Source organism: Panulirus ornatus, chromosome 2 (assembly GCF_036320965.1).
Source record: "Panulirus ornatus isolate Po-2019 chromosome 2, ASM3632096v1, whole genome shotgun sequence".
NCBI classification, from domain to species: domain Eukaryota; kingdom Metazoa; phylum Arthropoda; class Malacostraca; order Decapoda; family Palinuridae; genus Panulirus; species Panulirus ornatus.
This window is the reverse complement of record NC_092225.1, coordinates 53,922,620-53,935,328: the sequence shown is the minus strand read 5'-3', so window position 1 is coordinate 53,935,328 and position 12,709 is coordinate 53,922,620. Positions and strand designations below refer to the sequence as shown.

Genomic DNA, 12,709 nt, shown 5'->3' with positions numbered 1-12,709 from the left:
AGGGAGAACTAAGAGATTCTTGGGAGGTTTGGGCTCAACTCTATAATGTTGATAAAATTTGTAAAATTATAAGTTTATGAACGCTCGTTCTATGTTTTGGACAATCACATGTTTACCAAATAGCGTCCTAGCTTCGTCTCTTCCGATGTATATCAACTGACTTATATTCTCTCTTGTGTCTCCCCTGATGATGTGATTATTACACGAAAGTGCACTTGGGAACTTATCACGTTTCATTTTCCCCGTGGACTCATAGGGAAAAAAAAAAAAAAAATATATATATATATATATATATATATATATATATATATATATATATATATATATATATATATGTGTGTGTGTGTGTGTGTGTGTGTGTGTGCTCGTCTGTTTCCTGGCGCCACCTCAACAAGCTCGAATTTCAGTTCTTTGCATTAACGTTGGGCCCTTCCCATCCAAACTACTCCATAACCAACCACAAAACCCCCCCCCCCCCCCGAGTAGAAATAAAATGTTTACATCCGCTTCACACCACCTATACCCACAGATCCCACTCATCCCTTGCAACAGCACAACACTGACTGAACATATGCACACCGTAATAGACCGGTCAAGCAGTGAACAACATTCCCAAGACATAAACGAGTTCAACGTTCTAGTCTCTGCTCTGGACACCATCCTTTCCTACAACGTTACGAACAGAGATTCATCATAATTCAAGGTCGCTTGTGACCAAGACGTCGCGCGACGTCCAAGCTTGTCACTGAACATGTACTTCTAAAAAATTGTCATGCACTTACCTCACACGGGGGACGTGGCCGGCTTCCAGAGCGCTGCGTGAGTTCATAAGAAGGATTCCTGAACAAGAAAGTAAACAGATAAATAAATTGATGATGATGACACACACACACACACACACACACATATATATTCCTATGAGTCCACGGGGAAGAAGACATTAAGTTCCCAAGTGCACTTTCGTGTAATAATCACATCATCAGGGGAGACACAAGAGAAATGTGTCAGTTGATATACATCGAAGAGACAAAGCTAGGACGCCATTTGGTAAACATGGACTCATAGGAATATCTTGATAACGCGCAAAATTGCGATCCTTTCCAATATATATATATATATATATATATATATATATATATATATATATATATATATATATATATATATATATATATATATATATATATATATATTTTTTTTTTTTTTTTTTTTTTTATACTTTGTCGCTGTCTCCCGCGTTTGCGAGGTAGCGCAAGGAAACAGACGAAAGAAATGGCCCAACCCCCCCCCCCCCCATACACATGCACATACACACGTCCACACACGCAAATATACATACCTACACAGCTTTCCATGGTTTACCCCAGACGCTTCACATGCCTTGATTCAATCCACTGACAGCACGTCAACCCCTGTATACCACATCGCTCCAATTCACTCTATTCCTTGCCCTCCTTTCACCCTCCTGCATGTTCAGGCCCCGATCCCACAAAATCTTTTTCACTCCATCTTTCCACCTCCAATTTGGTCTCCCTCTTCTCCTCGTTCCCTCCACCTCCGACACATATATCCTCTTGGTCAATCTTTCCTCACTCATTCTCTCCATGTGCCCAAACCATTTCAAAACACCCTCTTCTGCTCTCTCAACCACGCTCTTTTTATTTCCACACATCTCTCTTACCCTTACGTTACTTACTCGATCAAACCACCTCACACCACACATTGTCCTCAAACATCTCATTTCCAGCACATCCATCCTCCTGCGCACAACTCTATCCATAGCCCACGCCTCGCAACCATACAACATTGTTGGAACCACTATTCCTTCAAACATACCCATTTTTGCTTTCCGAGATAATGTTCTCGACTTCCACACATTTTTCAAGGCTCCCAAAATTTTCGCCCCCTCCCCCACCCTATGATCCACTTCCGCTTCCATGGTTCCATCCGCTGCCAGATCCACTCCCAGATATCTAAAACACTTCACTTCCTCCAGTTTTTCTCCATTCAAACTCACCTCCCAATTGACTTGACCCTCAACCCTACTGTACCTAATAACCTTGCTCTTATTCACATTTCCTCTTAACTTTCTTCTTCCACACACTTTACCAAACTCAGTCACCAGCTTCTGCAGTTTCTCACATGAATCAGCCACCAGCGCTGTATCATCAGCGAACAACAACTGACTCACTTCCCAAGCTCTCTCATCCCCAACAGACTTCATACTTGCCCCTCTTTCCAGGACTCTTGCATTTACCTCCCTAACAACCCCATCCATAAACAAATTAAACAACCATGGAGACATCACACACCCCTGCCGCAAACCTACATTCACTGAGAACCAATCACTTTCCTCTCTTCCTACACGTACACATGCCTTACATCCTCGATAAAAACTTTTCACTGCTTCTAACAACTTGCCTCCCACACCATATATTCTTAATACCTTCCACAGAGCATCTCTATCAACTCTATCATATGCCTTCTCCAGATCCATAAATGCTACATACAAATCCATTTGCTTTTCTAAGTATTTCTCACATACATTCTTCAAAGCAAACACCTGATCCACACATCCTCTAATATATATATATATATATATATATATATATATATATATATATATATATATTAGTAAACTCGCTGGAAAAATAAACACCGAAGGTCTAAGCTTTCTGCTGTATTTCAAGCCATTTGTGTGAGAGGGAATCTACAACCATTTGATATAATGCCCTTACCAGTAATGCTGGCGTGTCTTTGGCTTTACAGACAAGCAGGTTATGCTTTGCTCTCAGGGTATTTAGGACAAGTACCGAGCATAGAGCATCTGACGTGATTAAAACTATCTGTGGCTGAGACGTCTGCTAGCTGCTAATTCTAACAAAGTTCTCTCATCTATTACCATTAGGCTGGATTACAACTTCCAGAGAGAGAGAGAGAGAGAGAGAGAGAGAGAGAGAGAGAGAGAGAGAGAGAGAGAGAGAGACGTCGGTACAGACACACTGCGTTCAGTGTGGAGTGTCTGTATGTGTACAGAAGCACTAGTCCTGGGAGTGTACAGGTGAAGGATATGAGTAATGAGTTTCTCACGAGGAGAAGTAACTGCTACCTAACCACCTAATCTAATACCCACCCAACCAACCTGCCACCCATTCAACCTTGTCTTCACCCACCCACAGTGCCACCCATCCACCCACCCACTCACTCACGCATTGATCTTACCACTCAAGCTTGCTGGCCCTTCCCTCCTCCCCCTTTACCCCCCCAACAGAATCCAGCATGGACCGCGCCCACTCCGTCAGGCACACTGCCCCCTCGCCCGCCCCACACCCCCACTGGGCCATGACCCAGCACCGCCTACATCGCCGTCAGTCCCCCACACAGTCACACCCATATCAGGAATTGCTCAGGGCTAGAGGGGGTTGGGAGGGGGCAGTTCTAGCATAAACTGGCATCTATGTTCTTTCGAATTCCTCCACTTTTTCTCTCATATCGGAAGTACACACCATCGTGACTAGGATTTCGATGGAAAAATTCGAGTTGCACTTTTTTCATGTAAAATATGAACATTCTTCCAGATGGATATTTTTTGGGGGGGTGGGGGGGTTATACATCTGGGTCAAAATAGCGACAAAACTGGAGTCCATTTCAACTCAGACAACAGTATCTGGCAACTCCCTGAAATTCGTTTTAACCGACCAAACAGCTGATCCGTGAGAGTGTCGCACCTCGGCAGACAAATGGGCCGAGCCAGGCCTAAGACTAGAACCAGCAACAACAAAAGCAAACCACAACCACAACCACAGCGATGGTAGGGGAATGATATCATCATACGTAACTAAATACCTGCTCTATGTTCACAAGGAACCAGGAGTAAACACGAGTCACGCGTTTGATTTGTACGTGGAGAGGGAATGACTTGGTTGCAACTAAATGGTCCTGGCATTATAAACTGATGAACCTTAAGCTGAACCTTGAAATTTTCCCTGAAATGTTACAATTATGCAAGTGAGGAGTATTTTACAGGACAGGTGATCGCTAAGTCTAGTTTGTCTCGATCTGTATCACAACAGGAGGAAAAAAAAAATAAAATACTAATTTCCTAGTCATCTTAGACCGATCATTCGACACATAAAATACGTACTTGTGAATGAGACACCTTTATCCTTCTTCATTACCATTATGTTGTACCTGTGAGCCTGTAGCAGCAGCGTTTCAGTGGATACTTATCTAAACAACTTCAGCGTGACAATGGAGTCTTGGCTAACGTGGATCCCCGACAGATAACGATGAGTGGCGTGAGGCCGATGAGCAGTGTGTGCCGGCAGCTTTGGGTGATAGATTTTAATAAATCAAGAGCTGCCCTCAAGGTCATCGGCCGCACCAGGACAGGCTGGCGTGTCTGCCTGCCTGAGTGACTGCAGGGTTTGGCAAATCCAATAACTATGACAGCAGCCACTTCCCCCTTCCCCCACCACATGCCTCACAACCTCCCCACCCTTCCACAACTGCCCCACACCCTCAGACCACGTCTCCTCCTCCCACAAACACACATCCAAATACTCCACGCGTTTCCCTCCCTAACTGCACTCACACACCCCAACACCAGCCTCGTCCAGCGCGTTCCATCGGCCTCCCTCACAAAGCGTGATGGCTGAAGGGCAGTCATGTCAGACAGTGTGGGAACAGGAACTGCTGGGTGGACAGTGTATCTTTCCAACTCAGATGTAACGGATCAAGACGGCCATAATAACAACAACCATGGCTACGTCCGCACGGGAGAAATCATTTTTCGTGTTTTTAATCTTTCTTTCTTCCTTGCTCCTCGACACAGATATATATTTTTTGGCCGCGTCCGGTGAATACTGGTGCAGTCGACACATTACACTGTCCTGATTTCAGAAGGGTCAAAGTTTAGTCATTATAGTTTCTTCCACGGAGACTGGATGGGAATCAACGTGGTAACTTTAGTGTGGTGTAGATGGAGAGGTATACACTGTCGCTCACGAATATTGTCTTAATAGACATTTTACATATTCACATCCATAAAGAATATGGGAAGCCACGCACGACAGGGACTGCGAGATATTGCACAGTGAGACTAGACAAGGTGCAGCAGCGGACAGGCAGGGTTAATGACATTTTAACAGATAATGCAAAGTTTTGAAGTTGAGAATGAGTATAAGAGGCGAGAGACGTGCGATGTGGTGTACAGGAGGCGACGTGCTTATTCAATGGACTGAATCAGCGTGTATGAAGCTGTCAGGTAGAGTGTGGGGTTGCTTGTGGGACTCGGCTGTGGGTGTTAGTGCTTCGTTCCGGTATATTATACATGAACGATAAAAGATGGATGAGTGCAAGTGAGGCCATTGCCCTCTTGTTCCTCAAGTGAGCCCATGCGCACACTATCCTCAGATACGACCATCGTGTTCAGACATTAATCACAACACATCTATGTACGACACAGACATGCAAGCGCACTCCGATTAAGCCTTACCAATACCTGTGGTAGGCTCCACCTGCTCCGCTGACTTCGTCTGTCACTTCACTGCCACAGGTATGATAACTCGGTTACTACGCTCACGTCAGTTAGGGTTGGTGTTGAGGCCACGACAGAGGCCTGGCAGCTTGTTCCTAAGACAACTCATGATATAATAAGAACCATGAACTTTTCCAGCATTTCCGCACCAGTAGGGTGTGTAAGGATCTAGTGACACACACTTTGCTCCCTCACAAGGAATTGCATCTGTCTGGCATCAGTGTTGAATGTGATGAGTGTGTGGGGTTATTGTGGGCTCCTTACGGTATTGGACGTTCACGCCTCACAAGTTGTTTTCATTATTCATTTTAAGATGTATAATCTACCTAAGATCATGACAGTCAAGAACTCACGTGAAAAGTTGTTGCTAAGTCTTAATCTGAATGAAACTTGACACCACAGATATCCCAGGAGCAGCTACATGTATTTAGAGTTGTAAACTTTACTACACAAGGTTAGAACACACGTACCCTCATTCAGCCGGGTATGCCTAACCAGCAGCAACTACTCCAGCAAGTGAGACGAGCGGCGACCCAATGTAAGGAACCAAATGTGAAGACAAAGGCCACATATGTAGACTCCCCGCTACATCCATCCCCCTGGGGGCGGTGTGATGAACGTGGATGACGATGTAAGAAGTCCCTCCGCCACCATCATCACGACAGCTCACCATCGCTTCTGCTTTGTGAGACCCGTAAGGCTACGCCCAGCTGGCGTGCCCTAGATCACCTTACCATCATAATGCTCAACGTTGAACCCATCGCCAGGAGTGTTCAGGAAGGGGAGGAGGGGCTCTTTTTCGTTTCCAAGATAGATTCTGGGATGGAATTCACACATGATATGTCATTAACACACGGCAAAACAGACAATACCTTGTTTAAGGACTTCCGTGGTGTATCAGTTAGCGTTCCTGACCGTGACGCATTCACGGGCCGCCCAGGGTCAAGCGTATAGGTTCGAATCCTGGTTACGATGACTGGTCCACAGTCAATCCAGCTGTTCATCCACCCCTAGAGGTTGATCGATAATATGGGTAACTGGCTCAGGCTAGGATATATATGTATACAGCGTTGGATGGCCTTGATTAGGGCCTCAGCTGCCCGTGCCGTCTCAGCTAACGTAATTATGAAAAAGAATTTAAAGGATTTTTCTGATGTACTGCTATTACTGTACGTGTTTATAAGCATTACTTGAATCATGTCTGGGAGTTCAGTAGTGTATCCAGGCTAACAGCGGTACATCTGGGGAAATAATGAAGACTTACAATATCAATTTTCAGAACGCCAACAATCCATCCACCCAACTCCCAGGCGACGGGCCTACATGTAGAAGTGGGACCGGAGCTTGTACCACATCACACACTTCTACATGACCGTCTGCCACAGCCATTTCAAAAGTTCGCACTGTGAAGCTAGCGAGGCAGCGCCAGGAACAGACGAAGAAAGGCCACATCTGCTCACATCTGCTCTCTAGCTGTCATGTGTAATGAACCGAAACCACAGCTCCCTATCTACAACCAGGCCCCCAGACGCAGAGCGAGTTACACCCTGAAGGGGAACTGTGGAAAGTGGCGAAGACAAGGAACCAGAGGCAACGTTGGAGCACGGGACCCAACGTACAGGTGTATGTGATGGCTGGTGATTATACACAGTGCAGATGACTACTGGTTGACCCCAGATCACGTGACCCTGCTGGTTGACCCCCAGGTCGGGAAAACCCTCTCACAAGGTGCGGAAGTGATGGTGACAGGGAGGGTTCAAGTAACTGTCATACAGGAGGAAGGGCAAGACAAGAAATAATCCTGTTTGCTGTCTGACATTCACATTCCAGGTCAGCAGAACACACTGATAGTGGAGCGCGTCAGCTTGGAGAGGAGTCAGGAGTCTGGAAGAAACTGCAACAGTTGGGGATGATAAAAAAAAAAAAAGATTACTCGCAGAAAAGAAATATATATGTTTGGGGAAAGTGTATGGTACATTACGAACGTCATGACTGAATCAGTGATGAGTAACGAAGTCGAACTGGACGACATGGGAGGCAGACGAAGCTTGGAAGTGTGAGTGAACAGTGATAACGGAGTCAGTCAGGCACCAGAGGACACCACCAGCGTCACAACTGAGGACACAGTGAGGGGAAACCATGGCTAAGGTTGTCTGAGGAGTGAAGGGTCGGTAATGATAAAGAGGTAGAGGAAATCACAGAGCGTTGGGATGAGTGCATAACAGTGACGAGTTACTAGAGTCACAGTTTCAAGGCAACACACACCAGGGAACAGGCAAGCAAGTAGTCAAATGTTGAACCAAATGTTGTCAGGACAGTGAGTGAGTCATGAACTGGGACGAGACAAAACGAGTCATGCTATCTAGACCACAAGACTCGCAAGTTGAGGCACGGTAGTTTATTATTAACGAGGAACTGCAGCTTTGATTGACGGGGTGTGGATTTAACGCTTCCGGGGATAAATAACAACAAATTTCACAGATTTACTGGTAGATAACGAATTCTTCCGTCAGTGTTTTAGGGAAAATGGTGATGGATAAAGTCTGCCTAATTGTTCTAATTACATACAATCCTGCAGGGAAGATAGACGACGCAGAAAGGAAATGTTGACAAGAATCACGAAGATATATTGTAACTTACGTTAAACCCAGACTACAACATGAGCCATCGACCTCCTCTGCTTAATAAACAAAACACACACAACTGCTCGAGAAGGCCTGAGTGAGGCGCCCATGGTAACACGATGACGAACAATTACTTCTTAGGAGAGAAGGGAATTCCATGAATTACCCAACACTGGAAAACAGGAGACGCTAGAGGCCCGGTGACCTAACTGGTCACTTGGGGGAAACAAAACGTCTGACCATAACACGAGAGAACACGAGAGGCATTGTAAAGAACGCTCGGACGTCATCTGAACAAGAACAGCGCTCGTGTGACACACTGTCAGACGAGAGCACATACTCTCTCTCTCTCTCTCTCTCTCTCTCTCTCTCTCTCTCTCTCTCTCTCTCTCTCTCTCTCTCTCATCCATCCTTACCCATCACGGCCTATGTCACAACGACCGCTGTAGCAACGGACAATTACTGTCAGTGTTTTTGTAACCTTGGGAGACAATAGCTTGTTGTCATGTGACAACAACAATGACAGATATGTCTGGCATGTTGATGTGGGGATCATTGGTCCTCCTAGGGCAGAGGACCTGGTGGACTGTCATGCTGAGTCCTGGGGCAGAGGACCTGGTGGACTGTCATGCTGAGTCCTGGGGCAGGACCTGGTGGACTGTCATGCTGAGTCCTGGGGCAGGACCTGGTGGACTGTCATGCTGAGTCCTGGGGCAGGACCTGGTGGACTGTCATGCTGAGTCCTGGGGCAGAGGACCTGGTGGAATGTCATGCTGAGTCCTGGGGCAGGACCTGGTGGACTGTCATGCTGAGTCCTGGGGCAGGACCTGGTGGACTGTCATGCTGAGTCCTGGGGCAGGACCTGGTGGACTGTCATGCTGAGTCCTGGGGCAGGACCTGGTGGACTGTCATGCTGAGTCCTGGGGCAGGACCTGGTGGACTGTCATGCTGAGTCCTGGGGCAGGACCTTGTGGACTGTCGTGCTGAGTCGTAGGGCAGGCGAGCGGACCTGGTGGACTGTGCAGCTGGGCGGTCGGTTTCCGGCGCGCCGCTACTGTGGACCCCGTCAAGGCCAAACACACGCCAAGCCAATGCAACTTATACAACCACCTCACTGTTGTGGCCGGGATACCTTCTCTCTCTCTCTCTCTCTCTCTCTCTCTCTCTCTCTCTCTCTCTCTCTCTCTCTCTCTCTCTCTCTCTCTCCTTCCCTGAGTCCACGTTAGTCTAATTTTGTTTCTCATCGCAAACAGTTGTCCATTTCGTTTTTAGTTGTCATTTCCAGTATGATACGTACCACGCTAAAAACGTGGGTCTTTGTTGTATATCAACTGCCTTATATTTCTCTCTTGCGTCTCCTCTGATGATGTGATTATTACACGAAAGTGCACTTGGGAACTTAACGTGTTTCGTTTTCCCCGTGGACTCAGAAATATATATATATATATATATATATATATATATATATATATATATATATATATATATATATATATATATATATATATATATATATCGCTACCTCGCTAATGCGGGAAATGGCGAACAGTATAAAAAAATATATATATAATATATATATATATATATATATATATATATATATATATATATATATATATATATATATATATATATATATATATATATTCCCTGGGGATAGGGGAGAAAGAATACTTCCCACGTATTCCCTGCGTGTCGTAGAAGGCGACAAAAAAGGGGAGGGAGCGGGGGGCTGGAAATCCTCCCCTCTCGTTTTATAATTTTCCAAAAGAAGGAACAGAAAACGAGGCCAGGTGAGGATATTCCCTCAGAGGCCCAGTCCTCTGTTCTTAACGCTACCTTGCTAATGCGAGAAATGGCGAATAGTTTGAAAGAAAAGATATATATATATATATATATATATATATATATATATATATATATATATATATATATATATATATATATATATATATGGTCATCCGATTCTTGTGAACACATGAATGGGAAAAACCAATCAAGGGAAATAACCCACAGCCGCGAAAAAAAAAAAAGTTTTTACTTGTACCAAGGAAATTATCGCTGAATACAGTAGAGCGGTCAATTATTGACAATCTTCGTAGTCTCGTGCAATGCTGAGGCTTGGGCTATGGTGTTTACAGCAAATGTCTCCTTGCAATGTCATGGTAACAATGAGTAATAATCTATGTGAACGTTCCGTAAATTATCGTAACACTGCAACAGTCAACACCATTAGAAACATTGTGGTCAAACGACTTTTTTTTTTAAGCCCTTTACCTGTGAATCTGTGCGTCAGGCAGCGCGAGTAATGGCGATGTCTGACGGAAAACGTGTCGTACGATATGACGTTCCTTGCTCGAATTTTATTCATCTTCCTCAGTTTAACGCTTTGTTTGCAAGGTAGCATACAGCAAACATTACTGAGAGCTATTTCTTAGCCTACCTTTAGTTCAGCGCTGATTGTATGTGTGTTCAGCGCCATCCAGCAGATTCCCATGAACAATCACACGTTATTTCCAGGAACCAGTGTCTTAACAATCTCCATTCCCCCCCTTGCTCTTCGGTGCAAATCCAAACTTCGAGGTATACGTAGGCCTTCCCGAACCATTAAGTATAATCTCCGAACAAGAAAACACAAGTGGACAGTATATGGAAAACTCGGGTGAGGTGAACGTGCACCGCAGCAAGCCTCGCCCTTACAATATGTTTACATCACGTAAAACCTCCACTGGAATAAAGTGTACAAAGTGTTAAAACGTCGCAGTGGGAGAGATTCAGGTGTGTGTGTGTGTGTAAGTGTGTGTGTGTGTTTAAGACAAAGCAAAGGTCTCCGTTATACGAAATGCTTTTACTTCTAAGCTTCGTCCAACGTCCATTGGAGTGAGCTGACACTACATATATATGGACTTGTAAAGGAGGTAGGTATGTCTTGCCAGCGTAGGTAATGCCTTTTGTGGTCTGAGAACGACAGAAAACCTTTTACAACACACTCTTCCTTGTCTGTCGTGACCTTACAACCCATCACTCATGCTTGCTTGTTGTGTGACCTTACAACCCATCACCCATGCTTGTTGTGTGACCTGAAAACACACTTAGCCTTGCTTGTTGTGTGACCTGAAAACACACTTAACCTTGCTTGTTGTGTGACCTTACAACCCATAATCCATGCTTGTTGTGACCTGAAAACACACTTAACCTTGCTTGTTGTGTGACCTGAAAACACACTTAACCTTGCTTGTTGTGTGACCTGAAAACACACTTAACCTTGCTTGTTGTGTGACCTGAAAACACACTTAACCTTGCTTGTTGTGTGACCGCAACACTTACCCCCCACATCTTCCATGTCAAGTCCCCTCCCCCCCCCCCACATACCTCCAACAGTTTCTCCCACAACTCCCTCCCCCCCCGCACACACTAACAGGACCCCCCCCCCAGTAACAATGCCCCCACAACCCTTCCCCAAACCCCCACATGTAGTACTCCCCACACAACACCCACTGCTCCCTGGTCACGCCCCCAGCGATCACCAACACTCGACGTACACATCCGAAAGTCATTTCATTTTGATGTAGGTGTAAGGTCCCCCCACCCCATGCCACTCCCATGATAATATCACAGTGAATGAGTACATACCAGTATATCTGGCTCAAAGTGGCTATTACCTAGTAACGTGTCTTTTATCATTTGGTTCCATTGGCTTCCACTGCTTCCCCACACACACACACACACACACACACACACATAATGCAATGTTAACAGAGAGAAGGATATTCTACATCTATATATAAAGCTGTCAGTTACCGACAACAGTGTGTGGAATTGTTAGCATCAACCATATATATATATATATATATATATATATATATATATATATATATATATATATATATATATATATATATATATATACGTATATATATATATATATATATATATATATATATATATATATATATATATATATATATATATATATATATATATATATATAATATATATATATATATATATATATATATATATATATATATATATATATATATATATATACACACACACAGGGAAGGGGATTTATACTCGAGCACCGTCACCTCTTGGTCGCACAAATTTTAATATTTTTCTTTGTTACTGGTATTTACTTTTTTTTCCGTAAGGGGTTGCAAATCTCCAGAACACGCTGCTGAGGAAAGGTTTCCTCACGTCCCATTGTACACTTCCTCAGGGCCCTGTGTACACTTCCTCACGTCCCATTGTACACTTCCTCAGGGCCCTGTGTACACTTTCTCACGTCCCATTGTACGCTTCCTCAGGGCCCTGTGTACACTTTCTCACGTCCCATTGTACGCTTCCTCACGTCCCTGTGTACACTTTCTCACGTCCCATTGTACGCTTCCTCAGGGCCCTGTGTACACTTTCTCACGTCCCATTGTACGCTTCCTCACGTCCCTGTGTACACTTCCTCACGTCCCATTGTACACTTCCTCAGGGCCCTGTGTACACTTTCTCACGTCCCATTGTACTCTTCCTCAGGGCCCTGTGTACACTT

General features: G+C 44.7%; 1 protein-coding gene across 2 annotated transcripts in view; it reads left to right on the top strand.

The window, feature by feature from the left end:
• The window catches only part of LOC139756520 (Na(+)/citrate cotransporter-like), a 131,464-nt gene that overhangs the window by 39,859 nt on the left and 78,896 nt on the right, over positions 1-12,709 (top strand). Inside the window, exon 1 of one of the 2 annotated variants that reach the window (XM_071676006.1) lies at positions 10,946-11,081. The exons of the other annotated variant lie outside the window; for it this stretch is intronic. The gene's annotated coding sequence lies outside the window, so the exon portion shown is untranslated. Of the gene's footprint in view, positions 1-10,945; positions 11,082-12,709 lie in introns of those variants that run through there. 2 annotated transcript variants of the gene reach the window in all.